Genomic DNA, 20823 nt, shown 5'->3' with positions numbered 1-20823 from the left:
TATATCATCAAGTTTTGCCTGTTCACAAATCATAGATTTTTCAGAAATATTTCTTGGAGATCTACGGTTTTTACAGCATATTTTTTTGAAGACCTTTTTATCGTGGATGTTATTCTTGAAAATATGTCAGTGTAGAATTCTTCTACTTATTCCAGCAAATTTATTGGATATCTGCCAGTGCTACAATAGAAAGACATTTTAAGAATAATTTCTAAAGAACTAGAAACACACATTGCCGAACTTTCAATGGCTTTATAGGAACAATTTTTCGAAACCTGCTCGATCAATAATACTGGTCTTTTTCAAAAAGCAATCATAAACGTTCAGAGAATATTCTTGAAGGTCTATCAGCGCTGTAAAGTATTTTAGCAAATGTTTTTTTAAATATCTTGCAATGCCATACATGCTAATTTGTATACCCTCCGCCTTGGAAAGGAGAGTATATTAACTTTGTCATTCCGTTTGTAACATCCTTAAATATTCGTCGTAGATCCCATAAAGTACATATATTCATAATCAGCATAAAATTCTAAGTCGATTTAACGATGTCCGTCCGTCTTTCCATCTGTCTATGTGTTGAAATCACGATACAGCCCACATTATTTGACGTAGAGGGTCAAAATTTAGCAGAGCAATTTGTATTGTGTCTAGGATGGTTGGTATTGAAAATGAGATATATCGGTCCACGTTTTGGTATAGCCCCCATATAAAGGTACCTCCCAATATTTGGTATTTTATTTTTTTTTGCCACATTTGTTCACGGATTTTTCTAAAAATTGGTATTTCTGGGTCATAATGGGTCTCTGTGCGTGTGACAAAACATTGCATGTATAGGTTCACGTTTTAGTATAGTCCCCATATAAAAGTACCTCTCGATATTCGGAATTTGAATGGTTTTTGCCACATTTTTTCACTGATTTGTCTAAAATTTGGTATTTGTGGGTCATAATGTGTTCCAGCTCCGGTGGCGAAACATTGCATGTTTGGGTCCATGATTTGGTATAGCCCCCATATAATGGTACCTCCCGATATTCGATATTTTGATGGTTTTTGCAACATTTTTTTCACTGATTTGTCTAAAAATGTGTATTTATGGGTCATAATGGGTCCTAGTTCGTATGGCGAAACATTACATGTGTAGGTCCAAAATTTGGTATAGCCCCCATATAACTGTACCTCCCGGTATTCGGCATTTGAATGGTTTTTGCCACATTTCTTCTAATGTTTCCTTTACCCTAAGGTGGAGGGTATTAAAAGTTTGGCCCGGCCGATCTTAATCTTTTTTTACATGTTTGCTTTCATTCAATAAAATTTAGAAAAGAAAAATTAAAAAATTATGGCCTTCGATTTTGTTGCAGTTTTTTTTTTCCCACTCTGTATGTCTTCTTGAAAAAGAAGTTTTTTTTTATGTAGAGAAAATTTTTCAGTTGCCTTCTAAGGGAAGAAGTAGCTTTATACCTCTTCTTCGGATAGGATGCTTGGTAAGATTTTTATTTCTAGAAGATATGTGTGAGCTGTTTTTGAACAGAAGTTCTTTTACAGGTCTTCCATGGATTATAAACTTTTTAAAACTAGTATCCGGACAGATAATCTTAAGAGGCCTTCTAGTGATGAAGGATATTTAATAGATTTTGTAGGTCCATTTACATGTTTCCTAAGGATAAAATATCCTTGACATATCTTTAATGGGCAGGTTGATATATTTCATACATTCTTTGAATGGAATGACGTTGAAGAGGGAATAAGATCATTTCCACGTCATAAAAAAGATTTTTGAAAGCGATTTAAGATCTTTTCCATGTCAGAATGAGGATTTTTGACAAATGTTCTAAAGAGGAAATGCTTTTATCTCCTAAGGATAAAATATCCTTGACAAATCTTTAAAGGACAGGTTGATATATTTCATACATTCTTTGAATGGAATGCCGTTGAAAGGGGTATAACATCATTTCCACGTTATAAAGAAGATTTTGGAAAAAGATTTAAGATCTTTACCATGTCATAATGAAGATTTTTGACGAGTCTTCTAAAGAGGAAATGCTTTTCATGAATCTTCCATATGTTAAAAACCTTTTATAAAATTTCTTTTGCACTCCTCCGGTAAAAGAAATAACTTTATCGAACATTTTACAGAAGAAAAAATACAATTTTGCAAATATGCCTTTTGGGACCTAATAATATCACTTTGTGACATTTGTTTACAATTCTATTTATTCCTCAGAATAAATCTTCAAAACATTTCCCAAAACTTGATTTCACTCGACATTAACTTAATGGCCACCAATAATGAGAGCCGTTTTCCAATTCCAAACATTTCCAGAATAGAATAATTGGATTGCTCCCCAGACAGCGCCTTTTAACTTTAATTCGATTTAGTTTTTCGCTCGAATTTCTTTAAAAAAATGTCCACAACAAGCAGTTGAGCACAAAAGAAAGGACAAAAATAAAAAAACAACAACAACAACAGCAACAACTTAAAAACCCCTAATCATTTGCATTTTACACATTAACCCAGAAACAATTTTGACCAACTCTTAATATGTCTCCTGAGGAGAAACAAAAAAAAAAGAAAAGGATAACGAGGCAAGCAATAATAACTGTAAACATATACCAAGCGGGACGAACACACACACAGCACATAGTCTCAAATGCAGGATAACAAAATAAAAATATAAATTTTGATAACGAACCAAAAAAGCAGCAGCAGCCAGGGCAACTTCACATACCAACATATCCTTTTTCTTCGCCATCTTCTACATGTGAAGAAAGGATATGAAACGATGAAAAAAAAACAAAAACAACTTGAAGTAATCCACTCGCAACAAAACCAAAAGTTTGTTTTTATGCACACACTCAAACACAAACACATATTTACAAATACATATGTATCTACAAATATTTTTTCAAGCATAATCATGTGTGTATGTGTGAATAAGTGAGTGGGTATGTGTGGATCCTTTTTTGTATGATAAGCCCAAACAATCAATAACATCCAACCGAATGTTGTTGTTCGGGTTACAAAGTCCTTAACATGTCCTTTGTCCACACATGCATACATATATGTATATGTGTGTTGGAGGTACATATCTACACATGCATGCATGCATGGGAATGTGGTAGTGGTGGTGGTGGGGGAGTATGCATATCTGGGCTCGTGGTAGCTTTGCCAGGAGTTTTTCGGTATAAAGTGGCAACTTGAGTGTCTGGGGTAATGCTTTTGTTTTCTGGATTTTACTGATTGTATATTTTACGCTTCGTGGAACATTGCCTTTTTCTACCTATGGTCCTTTTGCTACGTGCGGGTGTGTGAGAGAGCCTGTGTGTGTGTGCGTTGGGTATGCTAAGGGTAAAGACCTCGAATTTACAGCAACGTATCAAAGCAGTAACCAAAAACAACCAACAAAAAATACCGAGAAGTTACAAAAGTACCAAGAAATATGTAGCGTGGAAAAAATCCTCTTTCAATTGATAGCAGAAACCAAAACAAAAAAAAGGATATTTCCCCATGGAAACATGTACGAAAATGTGTTATTAGCGCACTTTTGTGTGCCGCCTTACTGCCAATTCTCTCATACGGAAGATAGACAATGAAGTGGGGAATACAAAACATGGTCAAAATGAGGGGGGACACAGTGGGGGAAAATTGGAATTTTCTATAGAAAATGTTTTTTATCGATTTTTTATCGATCCCATATCGATAAGGAATTTTCTATAGAATTTTTTTTTGTCGATCCCATATCAATAAGGAATTTTCGATAGAAAATTTTTCATCGATCCTCCATCGATAAGAATTTTCGATAGAAAATTTTTCATCGATCCTCCATCGATAAGAATTTTCGATAGAAAATTTTTCATCGATCCTCCATCGATAAGGAATTTTCGTTAGAAAATTTTTTATCGATCCCATATCGATAAGGAATTTTCGTTAGAAAATTTTTTATCGATCCCATATCGATAAGGAATTTTCGTTGGAAAATTTTTTATCGATCCCATATCGATAAGGAATTTTCGTTAGAAAATTTTTTATATCGATAAGGAATTTTCGTTAGAAAATTTTTTATCGATCCCATATCGATAAAGAATTTTCTTTAGAAAATTTTTTATCGATGCTATCGATAAAGAATTTTCTTTAGAAAATTTTTTATCGATGCTATCGATAAAGAATTTTCGTTAGAAAATTTTTTATCGATGCTATCGATAAGAATTTTCGATAAAGAATTTTCTTTAGAAAATTTTTTTTATCGATTCTCTATCGATAAGGAATTTTCTATAGAAAATTTTTTTATCGATTCTCTATCGATAAGGAATTTTCTATAGAAAATTTTTTTTATCGATTCTCTATCGATAAGGAATTTTCTATAGAAAATTTTTTTTATCGATCCTCTATCGATAAGGAATTTTCGATAGAAAGTTTTTTATCGATGTTATCGATAATAAATTTTCATTAGAAAATTTTTTATCGTTGTTATCGATAAGGAATTTTCGTTAGAAAAATTTTTATCGTTGTTATCGAAAAGGAATTTTCGTTAGAAAATTTTTTATCGTTGTTATCGATAAGGAATTTTTGTTAAAAAATTTTTTATCGTTGTTGTCGATAAGGAATTTCCGTTAGAAAATTCTTTATCGATGTTATCGATAAGGAATTTTCGTTAGAAAATTCTTTATCGATGTTATCGATAAGGAATTTTCTTTAGAAAAATTTTTATCGTTGTTGTCCATAAGGAATTTTCATTAGAAAATTTTTTATCTATATTGTCGATAAGGAATTTTCGTTAGAAAATTTTTTATCTATATTATCGATAAGGAATTTTCGTTAGAAAATTTTTCATCGATATTATCGATAAGGAATTTTCGTTAAAAAATTTTTTATTGTTGTTATCGATAAGGAATTTTCGTTAGAATTTTTTTTTGTTTTTTTGATATTATCGATATGGAATTTTCGTTAGAAAATTTTTTATCGTTGTTATCGATATGGAATTTTTGTTGGAAAATTTTTTATCAATCCTATCGTTAAGAAGTTTTCGTTAGAAAATTTTTTATCGATCCTATTATCCACCACAAGTTTCCCCCTCGTCAATTCATTTTCCAAATGCCATTTTCCAAATATGCAAATTTTTCGCTCGATTGTAATGCTGAGTGTGGCATGGCAATGTACTTGCCGTTTTTACGTATTTGTTACCCCCAATCCTGGATTTGTATTATGTGGAATATTGTTTTCAAGCGTAGAAATTCTTCAGAAGAGGACGATAAGAAGAAAAAAAACGACAACAACAAAAATTGCCAAAAGAGCTTCATACATGCAAATCACTTAAAACCGAATCAATACCAATCAAGTTTTTGGAGGTTTTTCTTTTTGTGTTCCCGAAACCCTTTTACATGTTCAATGTGTGGATTCGTGGCCCGAAAGAGGGGTGGAGGGGTTGGAGAACGTGAATAAACGGAAGCTGCCACAAGTGGATTTCCGTTATAGCCCTCTTGCCAACACACACGCGCACACACTCCGCCTTGCATGGCCAACAAAAATGTATGAAATATATGGACACATCGGATGGTGTTATGGTTTGTGGATGGATATGTAAATGTGTGGGTAAGACATATATGTGCATGTGGTTTGTTCGATCTGTGTGCGAATTTATGGATGACTATGTATATTTTTCGGCACATAGATTTATTGAAATATATTGATATTTGTAAAGGGGTTTGTCTGTCGCAGTTCCTAAAATTCGAAGAGAGTTGTCCTTTCTCTCTCCGAGCCTAGGCAGAGAGGAATTTTTTAATTTTTAATTCTCTAATAATTTTTAATATTTTTGCAAAATCTTCTCAGTCACTCCAAGCACCCATTTCTTAAACTTTCCAAACGATCCACCTACCTCTACACTCCCATATTTATATATCTCTAGCCCTCCCAGGTATGCACATATTTTATATGTGGCCAAATATGATGATATCCTGCCGCTGTGTATCTGCAGTGTATATATTTTTTAAACATCAGCGTTTTTCGTTCTGGCACCCTGAATGCTCGTTTTTCTTCTTCTACTGTTTTTGCTGTTCTCGCCCAATTCGATTATTGAAAAAGTCCTGCCACTATTTTCATGTATTGAACCTGTTTTTGTAACTGGAGGGGGAAGTTATCACACACACACTCTGGCACACTGACACATGCAGGCATGCTCGAGGTTGATATGCATCCTTTGAAAGTGAAACGTGTGTAAAGTTATATTTATAAGCTATGAGGGAACCACAACACACACACACTCGCTTATGGTATGCCCGAAGAGGAATAGGAGCTGGCATACTTGTTTTGTTGTAGTGTGCGTGTGTGGGGAGTGTGGCCAGGGCTTCCAACCATTTGATTTGCCTTCACTTGGTATAACAACGATTCGTTGCTTATTTTGTTATATTTACCGCAAAAATTTTGAACATAATTTATATTTGTTTTGTTTTCGTTGCTGTTGTTGTTATTGTTATTGGTTATATTGTTATGCTATAAAAATATACATAAGAAAATACACACTAACACACTTTAGCGACCAACACAAACACAGATACATATATGTGTGGGTAAAAATATCACTTTATGCCACTAAATTTACCACATCTACACAGAGAGTATTGGGTTCTTTAGTGCTTCGAGTTTTGAGTTAAAGGAAGAGGTGCAGCTAAGAGGGTAAATGTGTGTGAGGATATTTTGTTTTGTAGCAAATAGGAAATAATTTGATGTTTGGAAAATTTGATACTCTATACCACAACTTATATACTTTATATTAAACAAGTAAAAAACCCTAAAATTCAGCCGGACAGAACTTTTAATACCCTCCACCATTGGGTAAAGAAATAGTTTTTATTTAAAGTATCTGAATTCATGCGTGTTCTACATTAAGCTTCAAATACCAATAAGACCATTTGGATAATCCTGTTAAACTTTTAAAAACCAATAAAGTGGGTGAAGCCGTTATATGGGGGTCATATCAAAACGGGGACCTCTATAGACAATTTTATACTCCAAGGATTTTCTACCAAATCTGCTTAAAACGATTTCGTCGGTAAATGTGACTAGGATTATCAAAATACCAAATATTAGTGGGTATCGTTATATATGCACAATAGGAAAACGTGGACCTAAATATTCAATGTTCTGCCACCAGAGCTAGATGCCACTATGAACTACAAACAATAATTTTTGACAAATCCGTGGAAAAATTTTGCAAAAATCATTTAAATACTGAATATCCGGATACATCATTATATGGGTCTTTGCAACAACGTGAACATATACATAATTGGTCCGCCACAGAAGCTAGAACCCATTACGAAATACAAATATCAATTTCTGGACAAATCCGTTTTTTGCAAAAATTTTCAAAACACCGAATAATGTGAGGTACCGTTATGTGGGGGCTATACCAAAACGAGACCTAATTATACCATGTTCCGCCACCGGAGCTAGAACCCATTCCGATCTGCAAATGTGAAATAAATCATCAAAATACCGAATATCAGGAGGTACCGTTACACGGGGGCTATACCAAAACATCAAATAATGTGGTCTGTATCGTGATTTCTACAGACAGATATCGTTGTGATAAAAAACTGCAACAAAGTCAAACGCCATAATTTTTACTTTTTATGCCCTCCACCTTGGAAAGGAGGGTATATTAACTTTGTCATTCCGTTTTTAACATGTCTAAATATTCGTCGTAGACCCCATATTCATAATCAGCATAAAATTCTAAGTTGAATTAACGATGTCCGTCTGTCTGTCTGTCCGTCTGTCTCTCTGTCTGTTGCAATCACGATACAGGCCACATTATTTGACGTAGAGCGTCAAAATTTAGCAGAATAATTTGTGTTGTGTCTAGGACGGTTGGTATTGAAAATGACATATCGGTCCACGTTTTGGTATAGTCCCCATATATCGGTACCTCCCGATATTCAGTATTTTGATGATTTTTGCCGCAATTTTTCATGGATTTGTCTAAAAATAGGTATTTGTTGGTCATAGTGGGTTCAAGCTGCGGTGGCAAACATTGTATGTATAGTTCCACGTTTTGGTATAGCCCCCATATAACGGTACTTCCCGATATTCGGTTTTTTGATGATTTTTGCCAAATTTTTTCACGGATTTGTCTGAGAATTTGAATTAGTTTGTCATAATGGGTTCTAGCTCCGTTGGCGAAACATTGTATGTATAGGTCCGCGTTTTTTGTATAGCCCTCTATAACACCTCCCGATATTCGGTATTTTGATGATTTTTGCCACATTTTCCCATGAATATGTCTAAAAATTGGTATTTGTTGGTCATAATTGGTTCTAATGTTTCCATTACCCTAAGATGGAGGGTATTTAAAGTTCGGCCCGGCCGAACTTAATGTTTTTTTACTTGTTTTTAAATTTTATTGAATGAAAGCAAAAAATATAGGAAATAGCATCAAATTTTAAAATAAGTTTAGCTTTGTTCGACTTGGTCATCTTTGGCACGAATTATGGCCTTCAAACGGCCAATGTAACCGTCACACGCTGCCTGAATGTTGCTCTGTGGTATTTTGGTCCATTCTCGGCAAAGTGCTTGCTTGAGGTGATCGACACCTTGGTATTTTTTGTGCCAACCTTGCTTTCCAAAATACTCCAGGCACAATAGTCCAACGGATTGGTATCCGGAGATTTTGGTGGCCATTGTGCGCTGGAAATGAAGTGAGGAACCTCATTTCGTAACCATTCTTGGATGGTGCTGAGTCCTGTTGGAATGTCCAAGGTCTGCGGCTAAAATGTTTGCGTGCCCAAGGCTTTAATACACCCTCCAGAATATTTTCACGATAATATTCGGCATTTATTATGATGCCAAGGTTGATTTATATGAGCGGAGAACAACTATCGGCTGTTATGGCGAGCTGTCATGGGAATAATTTTAACAGCTGTCGGATGAGTGACAGCAGTATGAAGTTGGTTGCATTTTTTTCATCTCACCGTGTGTATACCACATGGGGTCTCCAAAAAATGTTCGAGGCGTTTCAAAAGGAACGAAAAATTGTATATACCCACCATTTTATGGTGAAGGATATATTCGTATTGACAATTTTATATGGGAAATGCTATCTTTTAATCGACAACAACAGCAATTCTATAGGACCTTTTACTTCAGCGTTTTAGCTTTTTTCAAAGTTAATTTTATGCTCGCCTTTCCAACTCCGTTTCAGGACATTTGGAGTCGATCTAGCTATGTAGAGTCGATTGATATAGCCTGTCTCTTTGACTTGTGCGCACCAGTCGACATAGTATTATCAAAATATGGGTAATATCGCTCCACCCCTTGTGGTATCTCACTCACAAAAGCTCAAAACCTTCCACAAAAAAAAAAAAAAAGAAAAAAAAAAAAAAAAAAAAAAAAAAATACACAGAAGGAGGAAGGATAATCCGGTTTTGCTTAAACTTTAGGATTATTATTCATTGAATTGGTGCTAGGTCAGGTGCGAAAATAGACAATATCGGTCCACTCCATCAAGTATCATCCCCACAAAGCGTCAACATTTTGAATAACTCTTATAAAATGTGATATAAATTACTCACATCACAATGTCGTTATCAACCCATGGTCTGGTGTGTGTTTTGCTAACACACGATCTGTTGTGAAGATGACGTACAGAGTGAGATAAAAAAAAAATACTGCAAAAAAGTACATCTCCCCCATAACTAAAATAAAATTTTGCAATACTGCAACGTAAAATCAGAGTCCTAATTTTGCCAAAAGAAAAATTCTATTTTGTTTTTTTAAATACGAAACTAATGTTCTCTTCCGCGATCGATATTATTAAGCATCATTCATACTTTGTGTAGGGTATCGTAATTCAACATTCACAAGCATAGACCATAAAAAATTCACCCACACTCACACACACACACACCATGAAAACAAATTTCAATAATAAATACTATTTATGATGAAATTCAAAATGTATAAAATTGAACGAAATTGAAATTTATGTAGTAAAAAAAGGGATGAATATTTATTTATTTTTGTCGTTGTTGTTGTTGTCTTCTCTCCTCTGTTATGTTGTGACGCATAAATTTCCATTTGCCGTGGTGCGGGTGTGGGTATTTTTGTTTTGTGGCAAGGAAGGACGAAAGGCGAAAAATGGCGAAAGAAAAATAAGCTTTAACTAGGTCACAGTCAGTCCATTGAAAGTTAGTTGATTATTTGTTTTCCTTATTTTTTGGTTCGCCAAAAAAAAAAGGTTTAGTGCCGAAACTATGCGCCGGAATATTTAGTTGGATTACCAAATAAGTAAATAAAGATTAAAGTAGGTTTAGATGATGTAAGAATTTGTTGGGGTTTTTTTTTTTTTTGGAAGAGATTTTTTAGATTTGATTTTTGGTGAATGAATTTTGTCCTGGGGGAGAATTAAGTGGAGAATGTCTCGTCTACCTAAAATAGGATGGCTTTTGAGGAAGATTCTAATCAATGTTTTCCCAAATTAATATCCGTTAAATTCTGCTACATTTGATATTTAATTAAAGCCTCAGCCTTATGCCTGATACGGCCAAAATGAGTCTCATCGAAATAACGGTTTAAGACCCTAGGACTCTTTGCGACAAATCCGTTACAAGACATTTGGAGTTGAACTAGCGATTTTCGTTCGTCCGTCTGTCTGTCTGGCTGGTGCGCATGATCATTTTCGAAGGGAGTATCCGATTCAGGTCAAACTACCTACAGACTAATACTATTGTCAAACTTAGATCGAGTTCGGAGCTAGGCAACACCGATTCACTACTTCCATTACCTCCCCCACAAAATGTCATAATTTTGATAGAAAATAATTTTCCTCATAGAAATCATTCGATTTTGTGCAAATTTGGCAAATTCCAATATTTTTGTCTAGTGCGATAATTGACAATATCGAACCACACATCAAGTACCTCCCACACAAAGGGTCAATTTTTGGAATAATTATATCTCTTATGAAATGTTAAATAAGAGTCCGATTGTCTTCAAATTTCACATATCCAAATATTTTTATTAACCCCAGATTTGGTGAAAAGGTGGGATATATCGGTCCACTTCTTCTGGTACCTCCCCCACAAATATCGGTATACTCCATCAAGTACCTCCCCCACAAAGGGTCAAAATTTTGAATAATTCTAATTCTTATAAAATATGATGCCAAACTCCAATTGTCCTCAAATTTTACGCATTCCAATATTCCTACCAACACAAGATTTGGTGTGCATACGGAACATATCAGACTATTTTTTCTGGTACCTCTGCCCAAAGGGCCAGAATTTGCAAAAATTGCAGATCTTAAAAAATATATATGAAGTAAAAATTCAATTGCCTTCGAATTTCACAAATTTCAATATTTTTTCTAACCCAAAGTTTGGCGTGGAGTTGGAATATATCGGTCCACTCTTTCTGGTACCACCCCCAGAGGTGGTCAAAATGTTGAATATCCAAGAAGCTCATAAAACACCAAATTAATATCCGATTCTATTAAGACTTGGCACTTCTCAATATTCCTGTCAAATTAAGATCTATTATAAAAATGGTAGAGATCGGACCAATTCCTCTGGTACCTCCCCCACAAATGGTCAACATTTTGAATAACCAAAACCATTATAAAATCCGAAATAATCATCCGGTTCTCTTCATATTTCACACATTCTATTATTTCTACAAATACAAGATCTGCTGCCAAGACGGGATATATTGGTCTACTCCTCCTGGTACGTCCCCCATAAAGGGTCAAAACGAAATTAATATCAGATTCCCATCAGAGTGGGCACATCTCCATATTTTTATCAACACAAGATCTGTTGTAAGGAGGTAGAGATTGGACCAATTCCTCTGGTACCTCCCCTACAAAGAGTCAACATTTTTAATAACCAAAACGATTATAAAACCCGAAATGAGCATCCGGTTCTCTTCATTTTTCATACATCCCATTATTTCTACTAGCAAAATATCTGCTGTGAAGATGGATATATCGGTCCTCTGCTTCTGCTCCGTCCCACACAAAGGGTCAAAATTTTGAATATTCCCGAGACTCATAAGACGAAATTTACTACCGATTCCTTTCAGATCTTTTATAAAGATCCTTTTAGTACCTCCCCCATAAAGAGTCAAAATTTTGAATATCTATGAAGCTTAGGATATGGGGTTAAGTTGGGATGAAATATATCTGTCCACTCCTTCTGCTACCTCACCCACAAAGGGTCAAAATGTTGAATATTCATGAACCTTATAAAACGCGAAATTAAAATGCGATTCCATTTAAACTTTTCACATCTCAATATTTCCATCATCACTAGATCTGTGATAAAGAAGGTAGAAATCGGACCATTTCTTTTGGTAACTCCCCCACAAAGAGTAAAAATTTTGAATAATAAAAAATAAAATCTGCTGTAAAGATGAAATATATTGATCCACTCCTTCTGGCACGTCCCCCACAAAGGGCCAATTTTTTGAATTTCCAAGAAGCTAAAAAAGCAATATTAACATCCAATTCCATTCAGACTTGGTAAAACTCAATATTTCCATCAACTTAAGATCTGTTATAAAGATGGTCGAGGTAGGACCATTTCTTCTGGCAACTCCCCCCAAAAAGGGTAAAATTTTAGAATATCCACGAAGCTAAAATAGCGATAATAACATACGATTCCATTCAGTATCTTTAGTACCACAAGATCTGCTGCAAAGATGAAATATATTGGTTCACTCCTTCTGGAACGTTCCCCAAAAAGCGCCAAATTTTTGAATCTCCACAAAGCTAAAAAAGCGATATTAACATCCGATTCCATTCAGACTTGGTAAAACTCAATATTTCCATCAACATAGGATCTGTTATAAAGATGGACGAGGTCGGACTATTTCTTCTGGCAACTTCCCCAAAAAGGGTCAACTTCCACGAAGCTAAAAAAAGCGAAATTAACACCCGATACCACTCAGACTTGGTACATCTCAATATTACCATCAACACAAGATTTGTTATAAAAATGATAGAGATCGGACCATTTCTTCTGGTAATACCACACAAAGGGTCAAAATTTTGAATAATTATGTCTCTCATAAAGTCCAAAATAAGCCTCCAATTCATCCATCAAATTTCACACATTTACCACAAGATCTGCTGTAAAGATGAAATATATTGATCCACTTCTTCTGGCACGTCCCCCATATAAGGGTCAAATTGTTGAATCTCCACGAAGCTGAAAAAAACGATATTAACATCCGATTTCATTCAGACTTGGTAAAACTCAATATTTCCATCAACTTGAGATCTGTTATAAAGATGGTCGAGGTAGGACCATTTCTTCTGACAACTCCCCCAAAAAGGGTAAAATTTTAGAATATCCATGAAGCTCATAAAACGTGAAATTAACTGCCGATTCCACTCAGACTTGGTACATCTTTATATATCCATCCCCCTCATAGGCTTCAAGAATTTTAAAAACAAAATGCTCAAAGAAAGCGAAAGAAGCATTCAACTCTCTTCAAATTTCACACATACAAACATTTTGCTAACACATGATCTGTTGTGAAGATGATATATATCTGCGAATCCCTTCTGGTACCTGTCCCACAAAGGTTCACAATTTTCAAAACTTTTGTCTGTCATAACTCAGCGATTCTTTACAACTTTCTATATCTAAATATTTCTCTCGACCAGAAACCTGAGATGAAAATGGAATTTATGATTTCCCATAAATTGGATATAAATATTCGATTTTCTTGTAATTTTGCCCATACCAATATTTTTATCTGTATTAGATGGAGTATTCGGTCGATTTAATCAGGTACCTCAGTGACATTTTAAAATTGTCTAAAAATTCTCACATATCTAATATAAAGTGAAACAAGTACCAAATATTCTCCAACCCCGGCACGTCGCAATATTTATATCGTATTTAATTAAATCCGATACGAAATGGACAACATTGGCCTATTCCCTTGGAACCTACTTCATAGAGGGTCAACAAAGTTAATAATCATAAGAGAAGCCCAAATTAATTAAAACCAGTAAAGAAAGTCTTAAAGTCGGCCGGGGCCGACTTTATGATACCCTACACCACTTTGCTAATTTAGTAGAGCTCCGCATAAAAATTAAAAGTTTTTATGGGAGATTATAATTATAATTTAAAGTTCAAAGAACTAAATATGCCGAAGCATTTGTATATTTTAAATTCGGACTTGTATTGCCCATTTGGCGCACAATTAATTTAAAATCGGATAAAAATATATATGGGAGCTATATCCAAATCGGGACCGATCTCGATAAAATTTGGCAAAGATATTTCTGATCTGTATTTGATATATTTCCCTGAATATCGTGGGAGTGCATATTACGGCTGTGGGTAACAATTATGACAAATCGGATGAACAGTATATATGGGAGCTATAGCTATATCTGAACCGATCTTCAAATTTGACATACTAGCTTCTATACTCAATTCGGTCGTATGTGCCAAATTCCATCCCATTTAGGCAAATATTAGACGTTTTGTGCACAATCAAAGGTAAATCGGACGAAGTTATAGATGGAAGCTATATCCAAATCTGAACCGATCTCGATAAAATTTAGCAAATGTATTTCTGAGCTGTATTTGATATATTTCCCCAAATATTGTTGTTACAGGGTGCATATTACGGCTGCGGAGGACAAAAATAACAAATCGGATGAACAATATATATGGGAGCTATAGCTATATCTGAACCGATTTCGATCAAATTTGGCATACTTATTTTCAGGTCCAATCTGAACGTACGTGCAAAATTCCATACAATTCGAACTGATATTACACGTTTGGTGCACAATAAAAGGCAAATCGGACGAATATATATATATGGGAGCTATATCTAAATTTTGACCGATTATCTACAATTTCAATAGGGTTCGTCCTTGGGCCAAACAAATGATTTGTGCAAAATTTCATCTGGATAGGACAATAAATGCGAACTGTACTTTGTTTACTAAAATACATGGACAGACGGACGGACGGACGGACGGACGGACGGACATGCATAAATCGACTCAGAATGTAATTCTTAGCGTATCATCAAAAGGACTATGGGTCTATCTCGTTTCCTTTTGCCTGTTACAAACAAATGCACAAAACGTAATACCCTAACCACCTTGTGGTGTAGGGTATAATAATCGAACATTGACTGAGGGTATACATGTGTCGGCAAAATCGACTGATACTTTTTATTTTTTTTAAATTACCTTTTTTAATGAAATATGGCCCCATTTTTATTTGCAGAATAAGTCCCCCCATTCACAAATTAGTCTCAAGCATTTATGAACACTTTGTCCACAAAACACAATTGTTTGTTTACGAGTTGTTCGCTCTCTTAATACCGAATAATGAGTGCAACATCTTAACTATAATGGAGTAGACATTCATCAAAAGTCCTTTTGCCAGAAGGTATTGTCGCCTCAGACAATGACAGTAAAAACAATAAACATTTTTAGTTGAAATGTAGTTTTCGTCTTCCCCCAAAAACAACACCAACACTTTCCTCTCAACCCCAAACCTAGGTGTCATACAGATGTAGACTCTCTTAGGGAACTTCATCTTCTCCTTTGCATTGTTGTTACTTGCTGACAACGCCTTGCCACCCTCCAAACCCCCCTCATTCACTGCAAGTTAAACCCAAACCACTCGAGTTCTGTAAATTGTAGGTTAAGTGCAATTTTGTTTTCTCCAGCAAAAGTCATTTTATGTCTGTGTTGGTTGCATAGTTGGGGTACTTGGTACACACACACACCCAGAGCTCACTCGTAGATTTCACAGCCTGGGCTAGGTTAGTTTGTTTTAATTTTTTCTAGCTACTGGCTGTCGGGGTGCCGTTTGCTATTCGCTCGGTTTTGGCTTTAGTGCATTTTTAATTGTGGTCTCTGTTGGTGTGACAGTTTCTCAAATAGCACAGCTGTCACTTTTATTTATGAAGGATACTTCTCCTGCGTCTTCATTTCCTTGGGTTTGTTGTCTCGCACATAACGCAGAAGTCAGAGAGAAAGCATGCATAATATGAGAAATTTAATGAAATTATTATAATAAAGAAGGAAAAAAAAACAACAAATGTTGACATACATTTTCACTTGTGAGTAAAGCGAGACATGGTGGGAAATTAACTTTTCCTGAAATTTAAGGAAGGAAGGAAGGAAAAATTAAAGTTGAACTTTCTATGACTTTAATGCAAGAAAAACCAGTCAAATTGTATTAGTCAATTTTTCCCGACAGCAGCAGATTTTTTGTTAGTGTAAATAGTGGTATATTTGAAATATGAAGCGAACCGAATGCTTTTTCGGATGTTATAATCATTTTGGTTATTCAAAACTATGACCCTTTGTGGGGGTGATACCAGAGGGAATTTTGGTAACTCTACCATATTTATAACAGATCTTTTTTTATAGAAATATTGAGATGTACAAAATTCGAAGACAATAGAGCTCCTACTTTATATTTTATAAGAGTTACAATTATTCCAAATTTTGACCCTTAGGGGGAGAGGCACCAGAAGTAGTAGTCCGATATATTCCGTCTGCACACTAAATTTTGCGTTGGTAGAAATATTTAGATGTACAGAAATTTGAAGACGATCGGACACTTTCATCACATTTTAAAACAGTTATAATTATTCAACATTTTGACCCTTTGTGGGGGAGGTAATTAAAGAGTGGACCGATATTGTCCATTTAGAGCTAGTACTGATGCAAATATTGAGATCTACAAAGTTGGAAGAAAATCGGAATATCCTTTCTAAAACATTTTTATTGCGAGGGAGGTACCAGGAGGTGTGGACCGTTATATTCCATCTTCACAACAGATCTTGTGTTAGTAGAAATAAATGGATATGTGAAGTATGATAAGAACCATATGATTATTTCGGATTTTATAATCCTTTTGGTTATTGAAAACATTGGCCCCTTATCTACAAGGAATCGACCGATATATTCCATATTCACACTGGACCTTGGGTTAGTAAAAATATTGTGAGGTGTGTAATTTGTAGCAAGACATCACATTTCATAATTGTTAAAATTATTCAAAATGTTGGCCCTTTGTGTGGGAGGTACTTGATGGATTGGATTGGACACTGTCCATTTTCACACGGTTGGACGGAAAGCGGATTATCCTTTTTCTTTTTATTTATTTTTTTTTTTTTCTTGAATATAATCGACCTTTTGTGGTGGAGGTACCAGTTGGAGTGGACCGATATTGTCCATCTCCGAACTCGATCTGAGTTTGATAATAATATTACTATGTAATTAGTTTAGTTATCGTGCGCGCCAGTCAGAAAAAAAGACAGACATCGCTGGATCGACTCCAAATGTCCTGAAACGGATTTGTCCAAAAAAGATCTAGGGTCCATAACCGTTATTTCGATGAGGAACGTTTTGTACATATCAAATGATATATACCCTCCCCGGAGGGTATAATTGTAACTGTTATAAAATTTGAAATAAGAATCCGATTCCCTTTCATTTGGTATGAAATAAGGACATACCTGTCGTCCACTCCTTCTGGTACGTCCCTCACAAAGGGTCAACATTTTGAATGACCAAAACGTTTATAAATGAGAAGTAGGCATCTAATTCACTTAAATTTAACACATCACAATATTTCTATTAACACAGGATTTGACGTGAAGATGATAGATATCGGCTAACCTATTTGGCATCCTTTTCAAAAAGGGTCAAAATGTTCAATATTTACATTTCTTATAATATGCGGAACATGTCAGCGCTTCTTTTAAAAACTTTGTAACTTGAGATCTGATGAGAATATATAGGCTTTGAATAATTATTGAAAAAAATATTAGATGCTCATCCCAATATTTTATCGTATTAGAAGAAGTGGATTTCTTCAGTCTACTACATATATATGGGAGCAATATGGTTCGGAAAAATTCATCTCAATTGGATAATAAATACATGGACACACGGGCACGGACAGACGGCGTAACATGTTACTCAATATGTCACTGATGTGGTTTTTAAAACCAATGAAGGGTCTGCTTCGAATAGAAGATGGATAGATTTATTAATAGGTCTCCTTGAATATGTATTTTGCGATTAGAAGACCTTAAATAGAGATTCTATGGAAGAAAAATTTTAAATATGAGTTTTGTGTACGGAAGAACTTGAATAATTCTTTAATGGATTGAAGCTCCTTAAGACCTTTAACTCATCCTCAATGGCAACTTTAACAAGTAAAAAAACATTAAGTTCGGCCGGGCCAAACTTTTAATACCCTCCACCCTAGGGTAAAAGAACATTAGAAGAAATGTGGCAAAAAACATTAAAATGCCGAATATCGGGAGGTACCGTTATATAGGGGCTACACCAACACGTGCACCTATAATTACAATGTTTCGCCACACGAACTAGGACCCATTATAACCCACAAATACCAACTTTTACACAAATCAGTGAAAAAATGTGGCATAAATCATCAAAATACCGAATATCGGGAGGTACCGTTATATGGGGACTATACCAGAACGTGGACCTATACATGCAATGTTTTGCCACACGCTCAGGGACCCGTTGTGACCTACAAATACCAATTTTCAGACAAATCCGTGAAAAAATGTGGCATAAATCGTCAAAATACCGAATATCGGTAGGTACCGTTATATGGGGGCTATACCAAAACGTGGACCTATACATGCAATGTTTTGCCAGACGCTCAGGGACCCGTCATGACCTACAAATACCAATTTTCAGATAAATCCGTGAAAAAATGTGGCATAAATTATCAAAATACGGAATATCGGGAGGTACCGTTATATGGGGACTATACCAGAACGTGGACCGATATATCTCATTTTCAATACCAACCATCCTAGGGACAATACACACACTTGTGCCAAATTTCAAAGGTCTACGTCAAATAATGTGGGCTCTATCGTGATTTCAACAGACAGACAGACGGACAGACAGACAGACAGACAGACGGACATCGCTAAATCGTCTTAGAATTTTATGCTGATTATGAATATATGTACTTTATGGGGTCTACGACGAATATTTAGAGGTGTTACAAACGGAATGACAAAGTTAAAATCTTCTTTTTCTCTGAAGAAAAAAAATCCTCAAACTTTTTCAATCCCTTACTTTCTTTAAATCTGTTTCACTTTTAAAACTCAATATTTGTTTCCTTTTATTTTTTTTTCTTGGCTTGGTGCTTTCTCGTGACATCTTACTTTAGCTCAAGCATACATGTACATGTGTACATATGTATATGTAAGGCAATGGTGTGTCACAGCGTTGTGAGACTGTGTCACATGTATCGCTGGAGCAAAAGTTGTATTGGGGCGTATACTCGGGGAGTGTGTCAGCGTAGCTGTCATGCGATTTTAGTTACATAAAAATTAGGCGTGATAAAGACACGCAGCCAGACGACACAGCGACATATCCAAGCGAACGAACGCAGACACACAAACTCACACATGAGTATGAGCATATAATCTGCAAGAAAATTAAAGGGAGTGAAAAAATCGCTGCCAAGCAGTGGAAGAATAAAAAAGAAGCACACCCAACACGAAGAAACTCAGCCAAGTCACGTAAATAATTAAACACGTGACATGTTTACAATTTTAGTTACTGGCAACTTGTCTCCTCTTCGCTCTTTCTCTCTCTCCCCTCCCGTCTGCTCTCATACATACTGTATGGAGAATGACAACAGCAAGGCTTTAGTGTTGTTTTGAGACCTACTCACACACACAGACAGGCACTCTCCCAATCATCATTAACACCCTATATAATTTAGTAGCTACAACAACTACAACTATGTTGTTGATGAGTGAAAGTTATGGCAATTTGTTCTTGCCTTTCTCACACTCTCAGGTTGTAAGCAAATCCTCTAGACTCTCTATACTCCCATCCAGGTTGGTGTACAACGAGGTCATAGGAGGACTACTTTACACATTGGATTTGCCATATTTAAATTAAGAAGATGCTATCGCATCAAATGTCAACATCAGTTGTACCCAACAACGTTTGTGACAAATTTATTACTTTGTTGTAAAGAGCAGGCGTACGTCGAGTGCGTGCCGCCAAGACATCAGTGTCTGACCTGATGAGTATCCTTAACCTCTTTAAGGCTGTGACAATGATGACAAAACAACAACAGCATTTCTTCTGTTCCCACCAAACCAATTGTCGGCCAGGCTTGTTGAGTATCATTTAACAATGAATCGCTCGCTCTTTGATATATCAAACTGCCACTGTCAGTCCTCATCAAATGTTGTATTGCAAGTTGGCTGATGTTGTTGCTGCTGCTGCTGCCTTGTATGAGCTTGAAATATTTACGAGTTGTGTTCGTCGTCTTCATAAACATCAATTTACTCGAGTTTAAAATGAAAACATCACATTTTTAATACAGAAACATATAAATGATGACAAGTCTGTGGGTGTGTGTGTGCGGAGGACGGTTTGGTGGATTTAATGGTGTAATGGAATAAGGGAGATCAAAGAGTGGTTTTCATTAACAAGTGCTCTTGCCATTTTTGTGGTTTTAAGGTCTTTTTCATTCAGTTTTTTTTGCGAGAATGGTAAATGGGCTCATTGACTCAAAGCGTGTCACATTTCAAAAAAAAAAAAAAATCACTTTTGAGAAAAACCCATTTAAAATTATGAATTGAAAAATTTGAGTTTTCAAAATTATACTACATAAAATATTATAATTTCAGAGACAATTACTGGAAAAGAGGTCACTAAATATCAATGCTAAGTTTCTGCCCATGTTTTGAAGTACTTAAGGGCTTTATAATCTCAGTATACTTTTTGTTGGGTTCATGTTAAACTTTACGTTAAAAAATCCTTC

At 35.4% G+C, this 20823-nt stretch overlaps 1 protein-coding gene across 3 annotated transcripts in view; it reads right to left on the bottom strand.

Annotated features, from left to right (window-relative positions):
* LOC101889061 (CUGBP Elav-like family member 2) overlaps positions 1-20823 on the bottom strand; it is a 335948-nt gene that overhangs the window by 241008 nt on the left and 74117 nt on the right. The gene's annotated exons all lie outside the window — the stretch shown is intronic.

Source organism: Musca domestica, unplaced genomic scaffold (genome assembly GCF_030504385.1).
Source record: "Musca domestica strain aabys unplaced genomic scaffold, Musca_domestica.polishedcontigs.V.1.1 3, whole genome shotgun sequence".
NCBI lineage: Eukaryota > Metazoa > Arthropoda > Insecta > Diptera > Muscidae > Musca > Musca domestica.
This window is presented reverse-complemented; position numbering and strand designations above follow the sequence as displayed.